The sequence below is a fragment of the Babylonia areolata genome, chromosome 21 (genome assembly GCF_041734735.1).
Source record: "Babylonia areolata isolate BAREFJ2019XMU chromosome 21, ASM4173473v1, whole genome shotgun sequence".
In the NCBI taxonomy this organism is placed as follows: Eukaryota; Metazoa; Mollusca; class Gastropoda; order Neogastropoda; family Buccinidae; genus Babylonia; species Babylonia areolata.
Genome location: NC_134896.1, coordinates 9083442 through 9095686, shown reverse-complemented (window position 1 = coordinate 9095686; position 12245 = coordinate 9083442). Strand labels below are relative to the sequence as shown.

The following is a 12245-nucleotide window of genomic DNA, read 5'->3' as shown; positions in this document are numbered from 1 at the left end:
GACGGCGGCGACGGCGTGGCCAGAAGCGACAACGACGGTAACGCCTCCGGAACGGGCGACAAACGACCCCAGCGACGCTTGCGAAAATGAATGCCATAATACCTCCGATAACGCCTTCGACGAAAGCGCCGCTTACGAGTCATTCACAGTAACCCGGATGTGCACAAGACGGAGATATCAATCCAGATAACAAGCCGCAAGACCCGGATATTCCGACAAACGCACACTTGCACAAAGCGGACGAGTCGGAGATAACAATCCAGATAACAATCTCGCCACCAAAGACCCGGATGTTCCGACGAATGCACACTGCGGCCAGAGTGGACGAGTCGGAGATATCAATCCGTATATATAGCTTGCGCGTGAGATGCGCGCGCATCTCAGTGAGCTTCGCTCACACCTCAGACAAGTCTGAACATGTTCAACCGAGAACCTTCCACCGCGGAAGCGAAAGTAGGTCAGTTGCTATTATTGGTAACAATTATGACGTCACTTCCGGAATGAGAGACGGAGAGCCAGTGCGCGGGTATTACTATACCGCGCACTGCTGGCTCTACCACCGAAAACAGCTCACTTCGCGTCAACATGCCGAGAGCGAAAGGTCGACAAACCGTACAAAGGAAGTGTTGGTGCTTCACATTGAACAACCCGACGGACGAGGAGACAAAGAAAATACAGAATGGTCTCACCGTCAACAATTGCATCTTTGCAAAGGTGGGCAAGGAAACTGGCGATAACGGAACACCTCATCTGCAGGGCTTCGCTCACTTCAAAACCAAAATTCGCTTTAATCAAGTTAAAGAAATTACTGGTCTCCGCAGCCACGTTGAAATGGCTCGAGGAACAGATATGCAAAACGACAACTACTGTTCGAAGGACGGGGCCATTGTGGTGGACGTGGGAAAACCTGTGCAAGGCACTACAGAGAAAGGAGGCGGAGCTACAGACACTGCACGAATCATTGAAGCGGCTAATAAACTGGCAGACGGCGAAACCGTCAACACACTCAGCGAAAACCCCGATCTCTTCCCAACATACTGCCGCCATTCAAAGATTATCAAGGAACTCGCGGAAATTAAGAGCAGGGATAAAGAGATTGCTATGGCATCTGAACAATTGGGAAATCCAGTCCTCAAGACATGGCAATCAACATTACTCTCAGAACTACTTCTGGCGCCTCATCCAAGGCGAATAATAATGGTACATGGACCCAGTAGGAAACAGCGGAAAGACATTCATGTCGAAACTCCTCACAGTGAAACATCAAGCCATAAGATTCGAAAACGGAAAAAGCGTTGATATCAAGTACGCCTATCAAGGACAGAAAATAGTGATATTCGACCTCCCCCGATCCCAAGAAGAATACTTCAATTACGAAGTTCTTGAATCCATCAAAAACGGAATTGTGTTCAGCCCCAAATATGAGTCCTGCATGAAAGTATACGCCGTACCCCACGTGATCGTGTTCACCAACTGGATGCCGGACGAAACAAAGCTCAGCCAAGACAGATGGGACATCAGACAAATAGACAAAACAAACCAACATTGGCACCGCACAGAACAACAAACAGTCATCAAACAAGAACATTCATCCGACATTCAACCCATAACCATAACAGACACAGATTCAGATTCAGACTGTTTCATTATCGAATAAACATGAAATCAGGCAAGGCCAAAAATTCAAAAACCATTGTCTGATCTTCACTGTATTGAATCCGTATGAATACAGGTCAACTTTAAAAGATGTAAACCAGTTTATCTGGGTTTTATCTACAGAAATTGAGCTGAATATGTTAATTGGAGGGACGATTTTATTCTTTTAATGGAGGACGTTACTTCCTTTTCAGTTTTCTGATGAACTGATATTATTGGGCGACTTCAATATTGATTCATTAAAACCTAATGAATTATGGACACATACTGTGAAATCATTTCATATACCCAACTGATAGATACGCCAACTAGAATTACTCCATCTTCACAATTTCTTATTGATCATATTTATGCTCCTACAATACATAATATAGTTGAGATATGTTCACCAGTTTATGGTTGCAGTGACCACTTTCCTATTTAACATGATTAAGGAAAGGTGTTAAAGTTCCCAGAAATTGTCATACATTAATTAGAAAAAGCTTTTTCAAAATCGATTCAGATAAGTTTATTGTCCGATTTAATTAATTCGCATATTAATTTTTGTCAGCATTAAACAGTTTTTGTTGGTGGTGCGTTTAATTACCGATTGTTTGCTGAAGACATGTTTGTATTTTCTTTAACCCAGTCTTTGCTTTAGATTTGTTTCTATTACCCACTCTTTCTTGTAGATGTACCCAGCCTTGAACAACTTGTGCTGATGGCTTTTTACCACTAGGTTAACTGACTCCAGTCATCTACTGTAAATTCATTCATATTACTCGGTCTTCTTTTATCTTAGCCCAGCTTTTTGCGGCTGAAGCATTTTACTCAGTTGTCAAACTTCACGGTGGATGAAGTTTTCATTACTGAAGCTTAAAATGCTGTAAGGTTTCACTTTATATTTGAAGCTAGAAAATAAAGTTTTCCTTACTGAAGTTTAAAATGCTGTGATGTTTCCCATTGGATTTGAAGCTAAAAACGAAGTTTTCATTACTGAAGCTTAATATGTTTTAAGATTTCACTTTGGATTTGAAGATTTTCTTGATTGGCAAGGGGGTGGGGTATAATGTCAGCTGCTGCAGACGGGGACCCCTTCCAGAACGGAATCGACACGTGCGTGAAGGAGATGGACCATCAGAGCAACCTCCAGGAGCTGTCCCTCACCTCGGACCTTCTCACCCACCCCCAGTCCCAGGGGCACGAGATGACGACCCAACGGCCCGCGCAGGACACGGAGATAAAGGCGACGGAGTTGAGTAGCTGGCCACCGTTACCGTCGCTTGATCTGAGCGGGGGGTCTGAAACCGTCCCTCCACCCAAGAAGCAGAGGGGGTACTCCCCCAATGACCACCAGAACACGCAGGAGCAGCTCTTGCTTACGTACTGCAAGCGTAAGGCGACAGAGTTGAGTAGCTGGCCACCGTTACCGTCGCTTGATCTGAGCGGGGGGTCTGAAACCGTCCCTGTGCCTCCGCCCAAGAATCAGAGGAGGTACTCTCCCGATGACCGCCAGAACTCCAGGAACTCGCAGGAGCAGCTCTTGAGCAAGTACTGCAAGTGTAAGGCGACAGAGTTGAGTAGCTGGCCACCGTTACCGTCCCTCGATCTGAGCGGGGGGTCTGAAACCGTCCCTGTCTCTCCGCCCAAGAAGCAGTGGAGGTACTCCTCCGATGACCACCAGAACTCGCAGGAGCAGCTCTTGTGTAAGTATTGCAGGTGTAAGAGTACTGCAAGCGTAAGGCGACAGAGTTGAGTAGCTGGCCACCGTTACCGTCCCTCGATCTGAGCGGGGGGTCTGAAACCGTCCCTGTCTCTCCGCCCAAGAAGCAGTGGAGGTACTCCTCCGATGACCACCAGAACTCGCAGGAGCAGCTCTTGTGTAAGTATTGCAGGTGTAAGGCGAAGGAGAAGAGTAGCTGGCCACCGTTACCGTCCATTGATCTGAGCGGGGGTTCTAACACCGTCCCCGTCCCTCCGCCCAAGAGTCAGAGGAGGTAATCCCCCGATGACCATCACCACACCCTTGCCTCTGCTTTGGCCTGGCCGATGATGTTATTCCGGACGCCGCATCTTCACTTCAACCGAGCGCCGCGGGTTCTTCTCACCCTTTACCTCCCCCCCCCCCTCCCTTTTTCTCTCCCTACTCCTCCTTTTTTCGCTCCCTTCGTCAATCTCTTTCTCTCCCTTCTCCTCTCCATTCTTCTCTCCCACTGGTATGTTTCCCCATTGTCCCTTGACCATCCTAACCAGCACTGGTATGTTTCCCCCATGGGCCCTTTAACCATCCCAACCAGCACTGGTATGTTTCCCCCATGGGCCCTTTAACCATCCCAACCAGCACTGGCATGTTTCCCCAGTGTCCCTTCACCATCTCAACCAGCACTGGCATGTTTCCCCCATGGGCCCTTTAACCATCCCAACCAGCACTGGCATGTTTCCCCAGTGTCCCTTCACCATCTCAACCAGCACTGGCATGTTTCCCCCATGGGCCCTTTAACCATCCCAACCAGCACTGGCATGTTTCCCCAGTGTCCCTTCACCATCTCAACCAGCACTGGCATGTTTCCCCAGTGTCCCTTCACCATCTCAACCAGCACTGGCATGTTTCCCCAGTGTCTCTTCACCATCTCAACCAGCACTGGCATGTTTCCCCAGCAGGCCCTTTAAACATTCCAACCAGCACTGTTGTGTTTCCCCAGTGTCCCTTCACCATCCCAACCAGCACTGGTATGTTTCCCCAGTTCTCCTTGACCATCCCAACCAGCACGCGCGCGCGCGTGTGCGTGTGTATGAAAGAGATGATTTAATTGCTCTGTATTGTTTACGGGTTGTTGTTTTTTCTCCTCAATCATTATCTTTGTATGTTGCCATTAAAAAACAGTATTGTTGTTATCATTGCGTTTGGTAATGAAGTTGTTGATTTTCTTTTTATTTCTGCCCCCTTCTCTTCTTCCTCCTCACCCTCTTGCTTCTTTTTCTTTTCTTCCTGCTCCATCTTTGTCGTCTTTCTAATTCTTCTTCTTCGTCGTCTTCTCCTCCTCCTATTTTGCTTACACACACACACACACACACACACACACACACACACACACACACAGACAGACATTCGCGCACGCGCATTGAAAGAAAAGAAGGCAGAAAGGATGTACACGCGAATAAAATGTGTGAGCGAGTGAGTGAGTGTGCGTAAGTGCGAGTGAGTGTGCGAAATAAATTACTTGATACTAAACTGACAATACGGCATCAGTAAAGTGTCTTCAGAGTCCGATCACCACACAGTCTTACCAGGCTATCCTCTCGTGTCCACTGCACATGCATGCACAGAGAAAAACGATTACAAGTCAGAGAGACAAACATAAAGACAGACAGACAGACAGACAGCTAGCTGGTCAGACAGTGACGGAAACATCCTTTCGCCGAGACCCAAATATTTTGGAATCCCTGAATTTGAACCACTGAGCTCAATGGTTTTGATGGTTTGAGCGACTTTGCTAATCAAAGAGTCATAACTCATCACAAGATATGATCGTAGTTTTGAAGCAGTTTTGCCCCTTGAATCCTTAGTCGCTTTCACTTTCCCCGTTATTCTGGCAGGGCGGAGGTTTTGGGGGTAAACATGTCTACCTGTATTTACCTTTCAAAGATCAAAAGAGTGAATGAGTGAATCCTGCTGATTTACTGTTTCAGCAGTCGCCGGACTCGGACAGTTTCAGTCTCAGTTTCTCAAGGACTGAGGCGTCGCTGCTTTCGGGCAATTCCATATACGCTACACCTCATCCGCTAGGAAAACGCCTGACCAGACCGTCACGACACTGCCGGTATGATATGATGAATGATATGGATACTTATATAGCACCTATCCTCGGTCGCAGACCAAGCTCCAAGCGCTTCACAAACACGGGGTCATTTACACAACAGGTTACCCACCTAGGTAGAACCGACTGACGGCTTCCATTTGGCGCTCATCATTCGTTTCCTGTGCCATTCAATCAATTTTCAGGCACGCACACGTACACAGTCAGACAGACATGTAAGATTTTACGTGTATGAACGTTTTGTTTCATTATCCTGTCATGTAGGCAGCCATACTTCGTTTCGGGGGTGTGCATGCTGGGTATGTTCTTGTTTCCACAACCCACCGGACGCTGAAATGGATTACAGGATCTTTAACGTGCGTATTTGATCTCCTGCGTGCGTATATACACGAAGGGAGTTCAGGCACTTGCATATCTGCAAATATGTTGACCTGGGTATTGGCAGGTAATCGTCTTAACCATTCCGTCACCTTCGTCCGTAAAGTGTATGTTAACTTTGAACATATAGGCCAACCTTTAAACACTGGATGGATAAAGCTTCACCTTAAAGAATTTCAATTTTTCAAAACAAAACAAAACAACAACAACAAAAAAGAAGAAAAAGAGAGACAGAGACAGAGAAAAGAAAAAAAAAAGAAGCGAACTGTTTCTTTATCAAGCCCAGAACCATCTAGTAAACAACGTGACAAGTAAACACTCCCTATGTCTATTTCGATCGTTTCCTTCTCTAGTTGTATATGCAGAGAAAAGAACATACGAAAAAAATAAAAATAAAATTTAAAAAAAAGATCAAAACATTTGAATTAAGAATGACGACAAAACTGAAACCCCAGCACATTCTGAGACTAGAAAGAAACAAATGTGAAAAGAAATGCGCTGTCAGACACGATGACAGCTAACTTTGAGTTTTAATATTGTTTTTCAAAGAGTAGTAGGCCTTTCAATTTAAAAAAAAACAAAAACAAAAACAAAAAAACAAAAACAAAACCGAGGAATTCGTGAAAATCCAGGGAAAGAAAGAGGCAAGGGCAGAAGCGTTAAGAGAGAAAGATTTTTTTTTTCCATCGGCAAAAGTGAAAGCCAACAGCACCCGGTGTTCCCAGGCGGTCACCCATCCAAGTACTAACCGGGCCCGACGTTGCTTAACTTCGGTGATCGGACGAGAACCGGTGTTTTCAACGTGGTATGGCCGTTGGCGACGATTGACAGACATTCAAGATCCATATTTCACACCCTGAACCAACGTTCCAGCTTTTCACTTGCTTTTGTCTCTCCTCTTTTGACAAGTAAATATATCACTTGAATACAAAGTAATCTGTGACATGAAGTGTCAGTCTTCTGAGATCGCAACTGCGGTTTGCACTTTCTACTGCTGTTCATGCACACGGAGAGAAAAACACAGACATCTTGTCAGAGAGACAGACAGACAGACAGACAAGCACGCAACTTGTTAGACAGATATACATGCATACATCATTTCGACGAGACTAAACAATCTCGAAACGGCGAATCCTGCTCAGCGGGTCGAAGAGACATAACTCTTCACAGGATATGATCTTTGTTTCGAAACAGTTTCTCCCCCTGAGTGCTGTCAAACCGCCGTCACCTTCCCCATTATCGTTGCAGGGTGGAGTGTTCGGGGTATATATTACCTGCATTTATCTTTCCTAGGTCAAACTGATAGGCAGGCAAAGAATAAGGAATCCTGCTGATTTTCAGCTTGTTACGCATGCACTTAACGTAACTGAGTAGGTCAGCTTTTAAACACCGAGTGATGTGTGTGCTGATGGAGATTTTTTCTTCATTTTCTAATATTTTTAACACCTTCGTTCTTTGGGAGAAGCTGTCTGCTAGATGTTTTATTTATTTATTTTTTAATTCATTTTTTAAGCTTGATCTATGTAGTCATTTTCAGTTTTCTCTTCGATACTTTTGTGAAGCGTGACACTTCAGATGATGTGCGTGATGGCTGCTTGCATTGCTGCGAGTTGTGGACTTTCTTCACTGAGTGCTAAATGTTGCATTGTAATATCAACCACCATATTCACGGTTCCCCCCCACCCCCACCCCTCAATTTGGGTACTATTTATCGATATAAATGCTGAATACAGTTCCTGGTATCAACTTGTGGACTTTCTTCAGTGCTAAATGTTGTATTGTAATATCAACCACCATAATTATTAATGTGTTTTTTTTGTTGGTTTTTTTCAATTTGGATACTATTTATCAATATAAATGCTGAATATAACTCCTGGTGTCAACTTTGTTCTGGAACTGAATTTACTAATTGTGTACATGTATGCCATTATTTAGATACAATATGTGTGTATGTGCCTATGTGTTCTATAATCACCTAAATTACAAATGCTTTATTTTGATTTTATTTGTGTGTATCTCCTGTGAGAATGAAACTGAATTGAATTCAAAGAATAATAGTCACTACGTGCAGTTGAAAGGAAGAACGTGAGACACATCCCTCCTTCAAGAAGTTTCAAGAAGTTGTATATAGCTTGAAAACATCACACCACATCTCTCCTTCAAGAAGTTTCAAGAAGTTGTATATAGCTTGAAAACATCACACCACATCTCTCCTTCAAGAAGTTTCAAGAAGTTGTATATAGCTTGAAAACATCACACCACATCCCTCCTTCAAGAAGTTTCAAGAAGTTGTATATAGCTTGAAAACATCACACCACATCTCTCCTTCAAGAAGTTTCAAGAAGTTGTATATAGCTTGAAAACATCACACCACATCTCTCCTTCAAGAAGTTTAAAGAAGTTGTATTTCGCTTGAAAACATCACACCACATCTCTCCTTCAAGAAGTTTCAAGAAGTTGTATATAGCTTGAAAACATCACACCACATCCCTCCTTCAAGAAGTTTCAAGAAGTTGTATATAGCTTGAAAACATCACACCACATCCCTCCTTCAAGAAGTTTCAAGAAGTTGTATATAGCTTAAAAACATCACACCACATCTCTCCTTCAAGAAGTTTCAGGAAGTTGTATATAGCTTGAAAACATCCCACGATGTCTCTCATTCAATATAACAACAACAACAACAATATAATAATAATAATGGTACTGATATAGCGATGAATCTTGTGCAGATACAAATCAAAGCGCTTTCGCACCAGTCATTCACACGCATGCATGACTCAAACTGGAGAAACTGAAGACAAGGAAGAGGCAGAGAAGGGAGCCTGTTTTGGGAAGAGGTGGATTTTAAGGCCAGTCTTGAAAGAGCTGAGTGTGGAGACTTGCCGAAGCGAAATATAAAGTTCATTCCAATTACAAGGTCCAGAGACAGAGAAAGAACGGCGGCCACCAGTGGAGTGTTTGAATCTGGGTATGCGTAAACAGAGTGGATCCGAAGCCGATCGTAGAGAGCGAGATGGAGTGTAGAGGTGAAGGCAGTCAAAGAGATAGGAAGGGGCAGATTTGTGATTACATTTATAACAGAGTGCTGATCTTGTACTTTATTCTGTATGAGACAGGGAGCCAGTGGAGATGTTGCAAAAGAGGAGTGATGTGCTCAGATCTTTTCTTTCTAAGGACGAGTCGGGCAGCAGAGTTTTGTATGCGCTGAAGGAGCTGAATGGGTGAAGCAGGCAAACCAGACAATAGAGAGTTACAGTAGTCAAGGCGAGAGAGAATGACAGAAACGAAGTCTAGATGTTGCGTCAATGGACAGATATTTCCGGATGGAACTGATGCGCCGCAATTGACAGTAGCAGGATTGACATGTCTGACTGATAAATTCTTGTACGGACAGTGTGTTGTCAAGGACAACGCCAAGGTTCCTAACTGAACTGAACAGAGGGATGGATGTACTGCCAAGTTTGATTTTGTCAGGTGTGATGGAAGGCAGTTTTTGTTTAGTTCCTATGATCATTGCTTCAGTTTTGTCCGCGTTCAATTGTAACTTATTTAGAGTCATCCAGTTTTGAAAGTCTAGGAAGCAGTTGGATGTTTCTTGCAAGTGCGACGACAGTTTTTCGGGGGTATCACTCTTCTGGAGTTGAGTGTCATCAGTATAAGAATGATAACTGACATTTCGGTGGTTGATAATTTCAGCGAGAGGAGCAGTGTACAGTGTGAAGAATACTGGGCCTAAAACAGATCCCTGTTCGATTTTAACGGGTTCAGATTGGAAATCATCAACAATGACAGACTGGAATCGATCAGTGAGATAAGATTTGAACCAGTTTAGAACAGTGCCTTTGATACCAAATGTAAAATGAAGATGGGAAAGAAGAATTGAATGGTCTATCGTTTCAAAGGTGGCAGACAAGTCGAGAAGAGTGAGAAGGGAGATCTGTCCTGAGTCGGACGCTAGCAGTAGGATATTCAGGATGTGGAGGAGAGTGGTTTCGATACTATGAGCACGGTAGGCAGACTGAAATGGGTGGATGATATTGTTGAAACAAAGGTGGCTGTTGAGCTGCTTCAGGAGTTTGGACAGGAAAGTGGTCGATAGTTTTTCAAAATTTTTTAGTCAAGGTTGGATTTCTTCAGAAGAGGCCAGACGATTGCAGTTTTTAAAGTGGATGGAAACGTTTCAGTGAGAAGGGATGAGTTGACAATGTTGGTAATTGTGGGGAGAAGCTGTGAGACACACTGGGAAAAGACAGTGGCTGGTATAGGATCGAGCTCACAGGATTTCATGGACTTCTGTTTCAGTCAATGGATTAAAGGAATGGAGAGGAGTGCCGTTGAACTGAGGATCAGGATGAACAGGCTGAAAAGGCATTTGGTCTAAGATGGTACGAATGTTTTGGACTTTGTCGAAAAAGAAAGAGGAGAAGACATTGGGGAGTTCATATAAAGTGTAGGCAGAAGGAAGACGAGTCTTTTTTGCAGAACCGAGATGATTTGACATGATAGAGTAAAGAGATTTGGTGGATGTTGCATCGAGAACTCGAGAAGAAAAGAAGTTCTTCGCTGATGAGATCATATGTTTGACTTTATTTATTTGTTTTCGGAAGATTTGATTGTGGACTTTCAGTTTTGTTCATCGCCATCCCCGTTCCAATTGGCGACGTTTGCGTCTTACAAGTCGAATGTCTTGTATGTGCCATGGGGCGGAAGGTCTATCAGGGAGCATGCGGGTAGTGTGTGGTGTATATTCATCCAGCAGTTGAGAGTGGACAGTGTTGTAATGTGCAGAGACGTCGGTGCGGGAAGAAATTTTGGAAAGGCGTTCAGCAGCTTGAGAAGAGAAAGTGTTACTGTTGATGGATTTCAGGTTGCGACGAGTAACGGATTTTTTGGTTCTGGCAGGTTTTGAAATATTAAGCAAGACTGTGACAGCAGAATGGTCGGAAGAGAGTTCGTCAGTTACAGTCACTGACGCAATCATAGCATCAGAGTCATGTGTGATGAGCCAGTCCAAAGTATGGCCAGATCTGTGTGTTGGTTCTGTAACGAGCTCACAGATAGAATGATTGGACAGAGATAGACATAGGCGTTTGACATCAGTGGAAGTTTGGTTGTCGAAATGAAAATTGAAGTCTTCGAGGATGATAAGTTTGCAAGAACGAAGGTTGTAGTAATCAAATAAAGTTCGGAACTCATCGAGAACAGAGAAGATGTTAGGCTGTTTTTACGGCTAGGACGACGACGATAGAGACAACAGAAGATGATTAAGTGACCGGGAGCATTGAGAGTGACTCGAGCATTTAAGAAGTTGGATACAACTTGAAAACATCCTACCACATCTCTCCTTCAAAAAGTTTGAAGATGTTGGATATAGCTTGAAAACAACCTACCAAATCTCTCATCCAAGAAGTCGAAAGAAGTTGTATATAGCTTGAAAACATCCTACCACATCTCTCTTTAAAGAATGAAGAGGGTGGGTGTGTTGTGTGTAATTTTTATATTTCCAATTTAATTAATTAATTTTTTTTTAATATACTGCATCTCTTTCATGAACAGACTGAAGAAGGGCATACGACCTGCATCTTATTGACAATAAGGCTGACGAAGAATATGCAGCCAACAGACGTCGAAGTCACTTGGTGCATGGCCGATGTTTGCCATCAGACAGGGGAAAATTCATAAATGCCAACCCCTGTCAAGTGTTTCCAGGAACAATCAGGAAATTTAGTTGGAATATTCTGAATTCCCTTGGAACACTCAGACTCCGTGCCAAATCAACAAACGGGCGCAGACCTGTTTGACTGAAACGCAATTTGATTTAGCCACGTTCTCCCTTGTTCGGGCAAACGATTAAGCTGATTGGTCCATTCTATGTTTTTTTAATGTAAACACGCACGCGATTAGCTGAGCATCATCATGTGAGACCAGGGGTTAGCATTGACTGCCTTGGCCTCTCACCGATAAGATCAGAGCGTCTGGGTAATGCAACGACAGGAAAGCATGTGACCATGCTGTGCAGTCGAAAATGAACTCGTCGGAACAATTCTGACGTTGGCGTAACGACGGAACTAACTGCGACCAAGCGTCACAAAATACTGCGAAATCTGAACAATGGATATCTCTAAGGGTCTGTCGTACTTTCACTGGCAGAGTATGAACTCTTTTCCTGCTGCACGTGCAATCTGTATAGTCGTTTTATCCATATTTTCTGTTAGGTCAAGTCTTTGCGTTGCAGAATATAAACTGTTTAATCTGAGTTTACAAACCAACAACAGTAAAGCAATATCACCTGCAAAAAAAGCATGGTGAATAATTCTATCAGATAAAGTCAAGCATGGAGTCAAGCATGGGTATGTTTGTAGTCCTGGTTTTAATTTTCTCGTTGCATTGTAAATTAATGAGCAGTTGAAA

General features: G+C 43.7%; 1 non-coding gene across 1 annotated transcript; it reads right to left on the bottom strand.

The window, feature by feature from the left end:
• Positions 1-6531: 6531 nt before the first annotated feature.
• On the bottom strand, positions 6532-6650 carry LOC143296748 (5S ribosomal RNA). Its single transcript, XR_013057170.1, has one exon. It is a non-coding gene; the product is annotated as a 5S ribosomal RNA (ribosomal RNA).
• Between the last annotated feature and the right edge of the window lie 5595 nt (positions 6651-12245).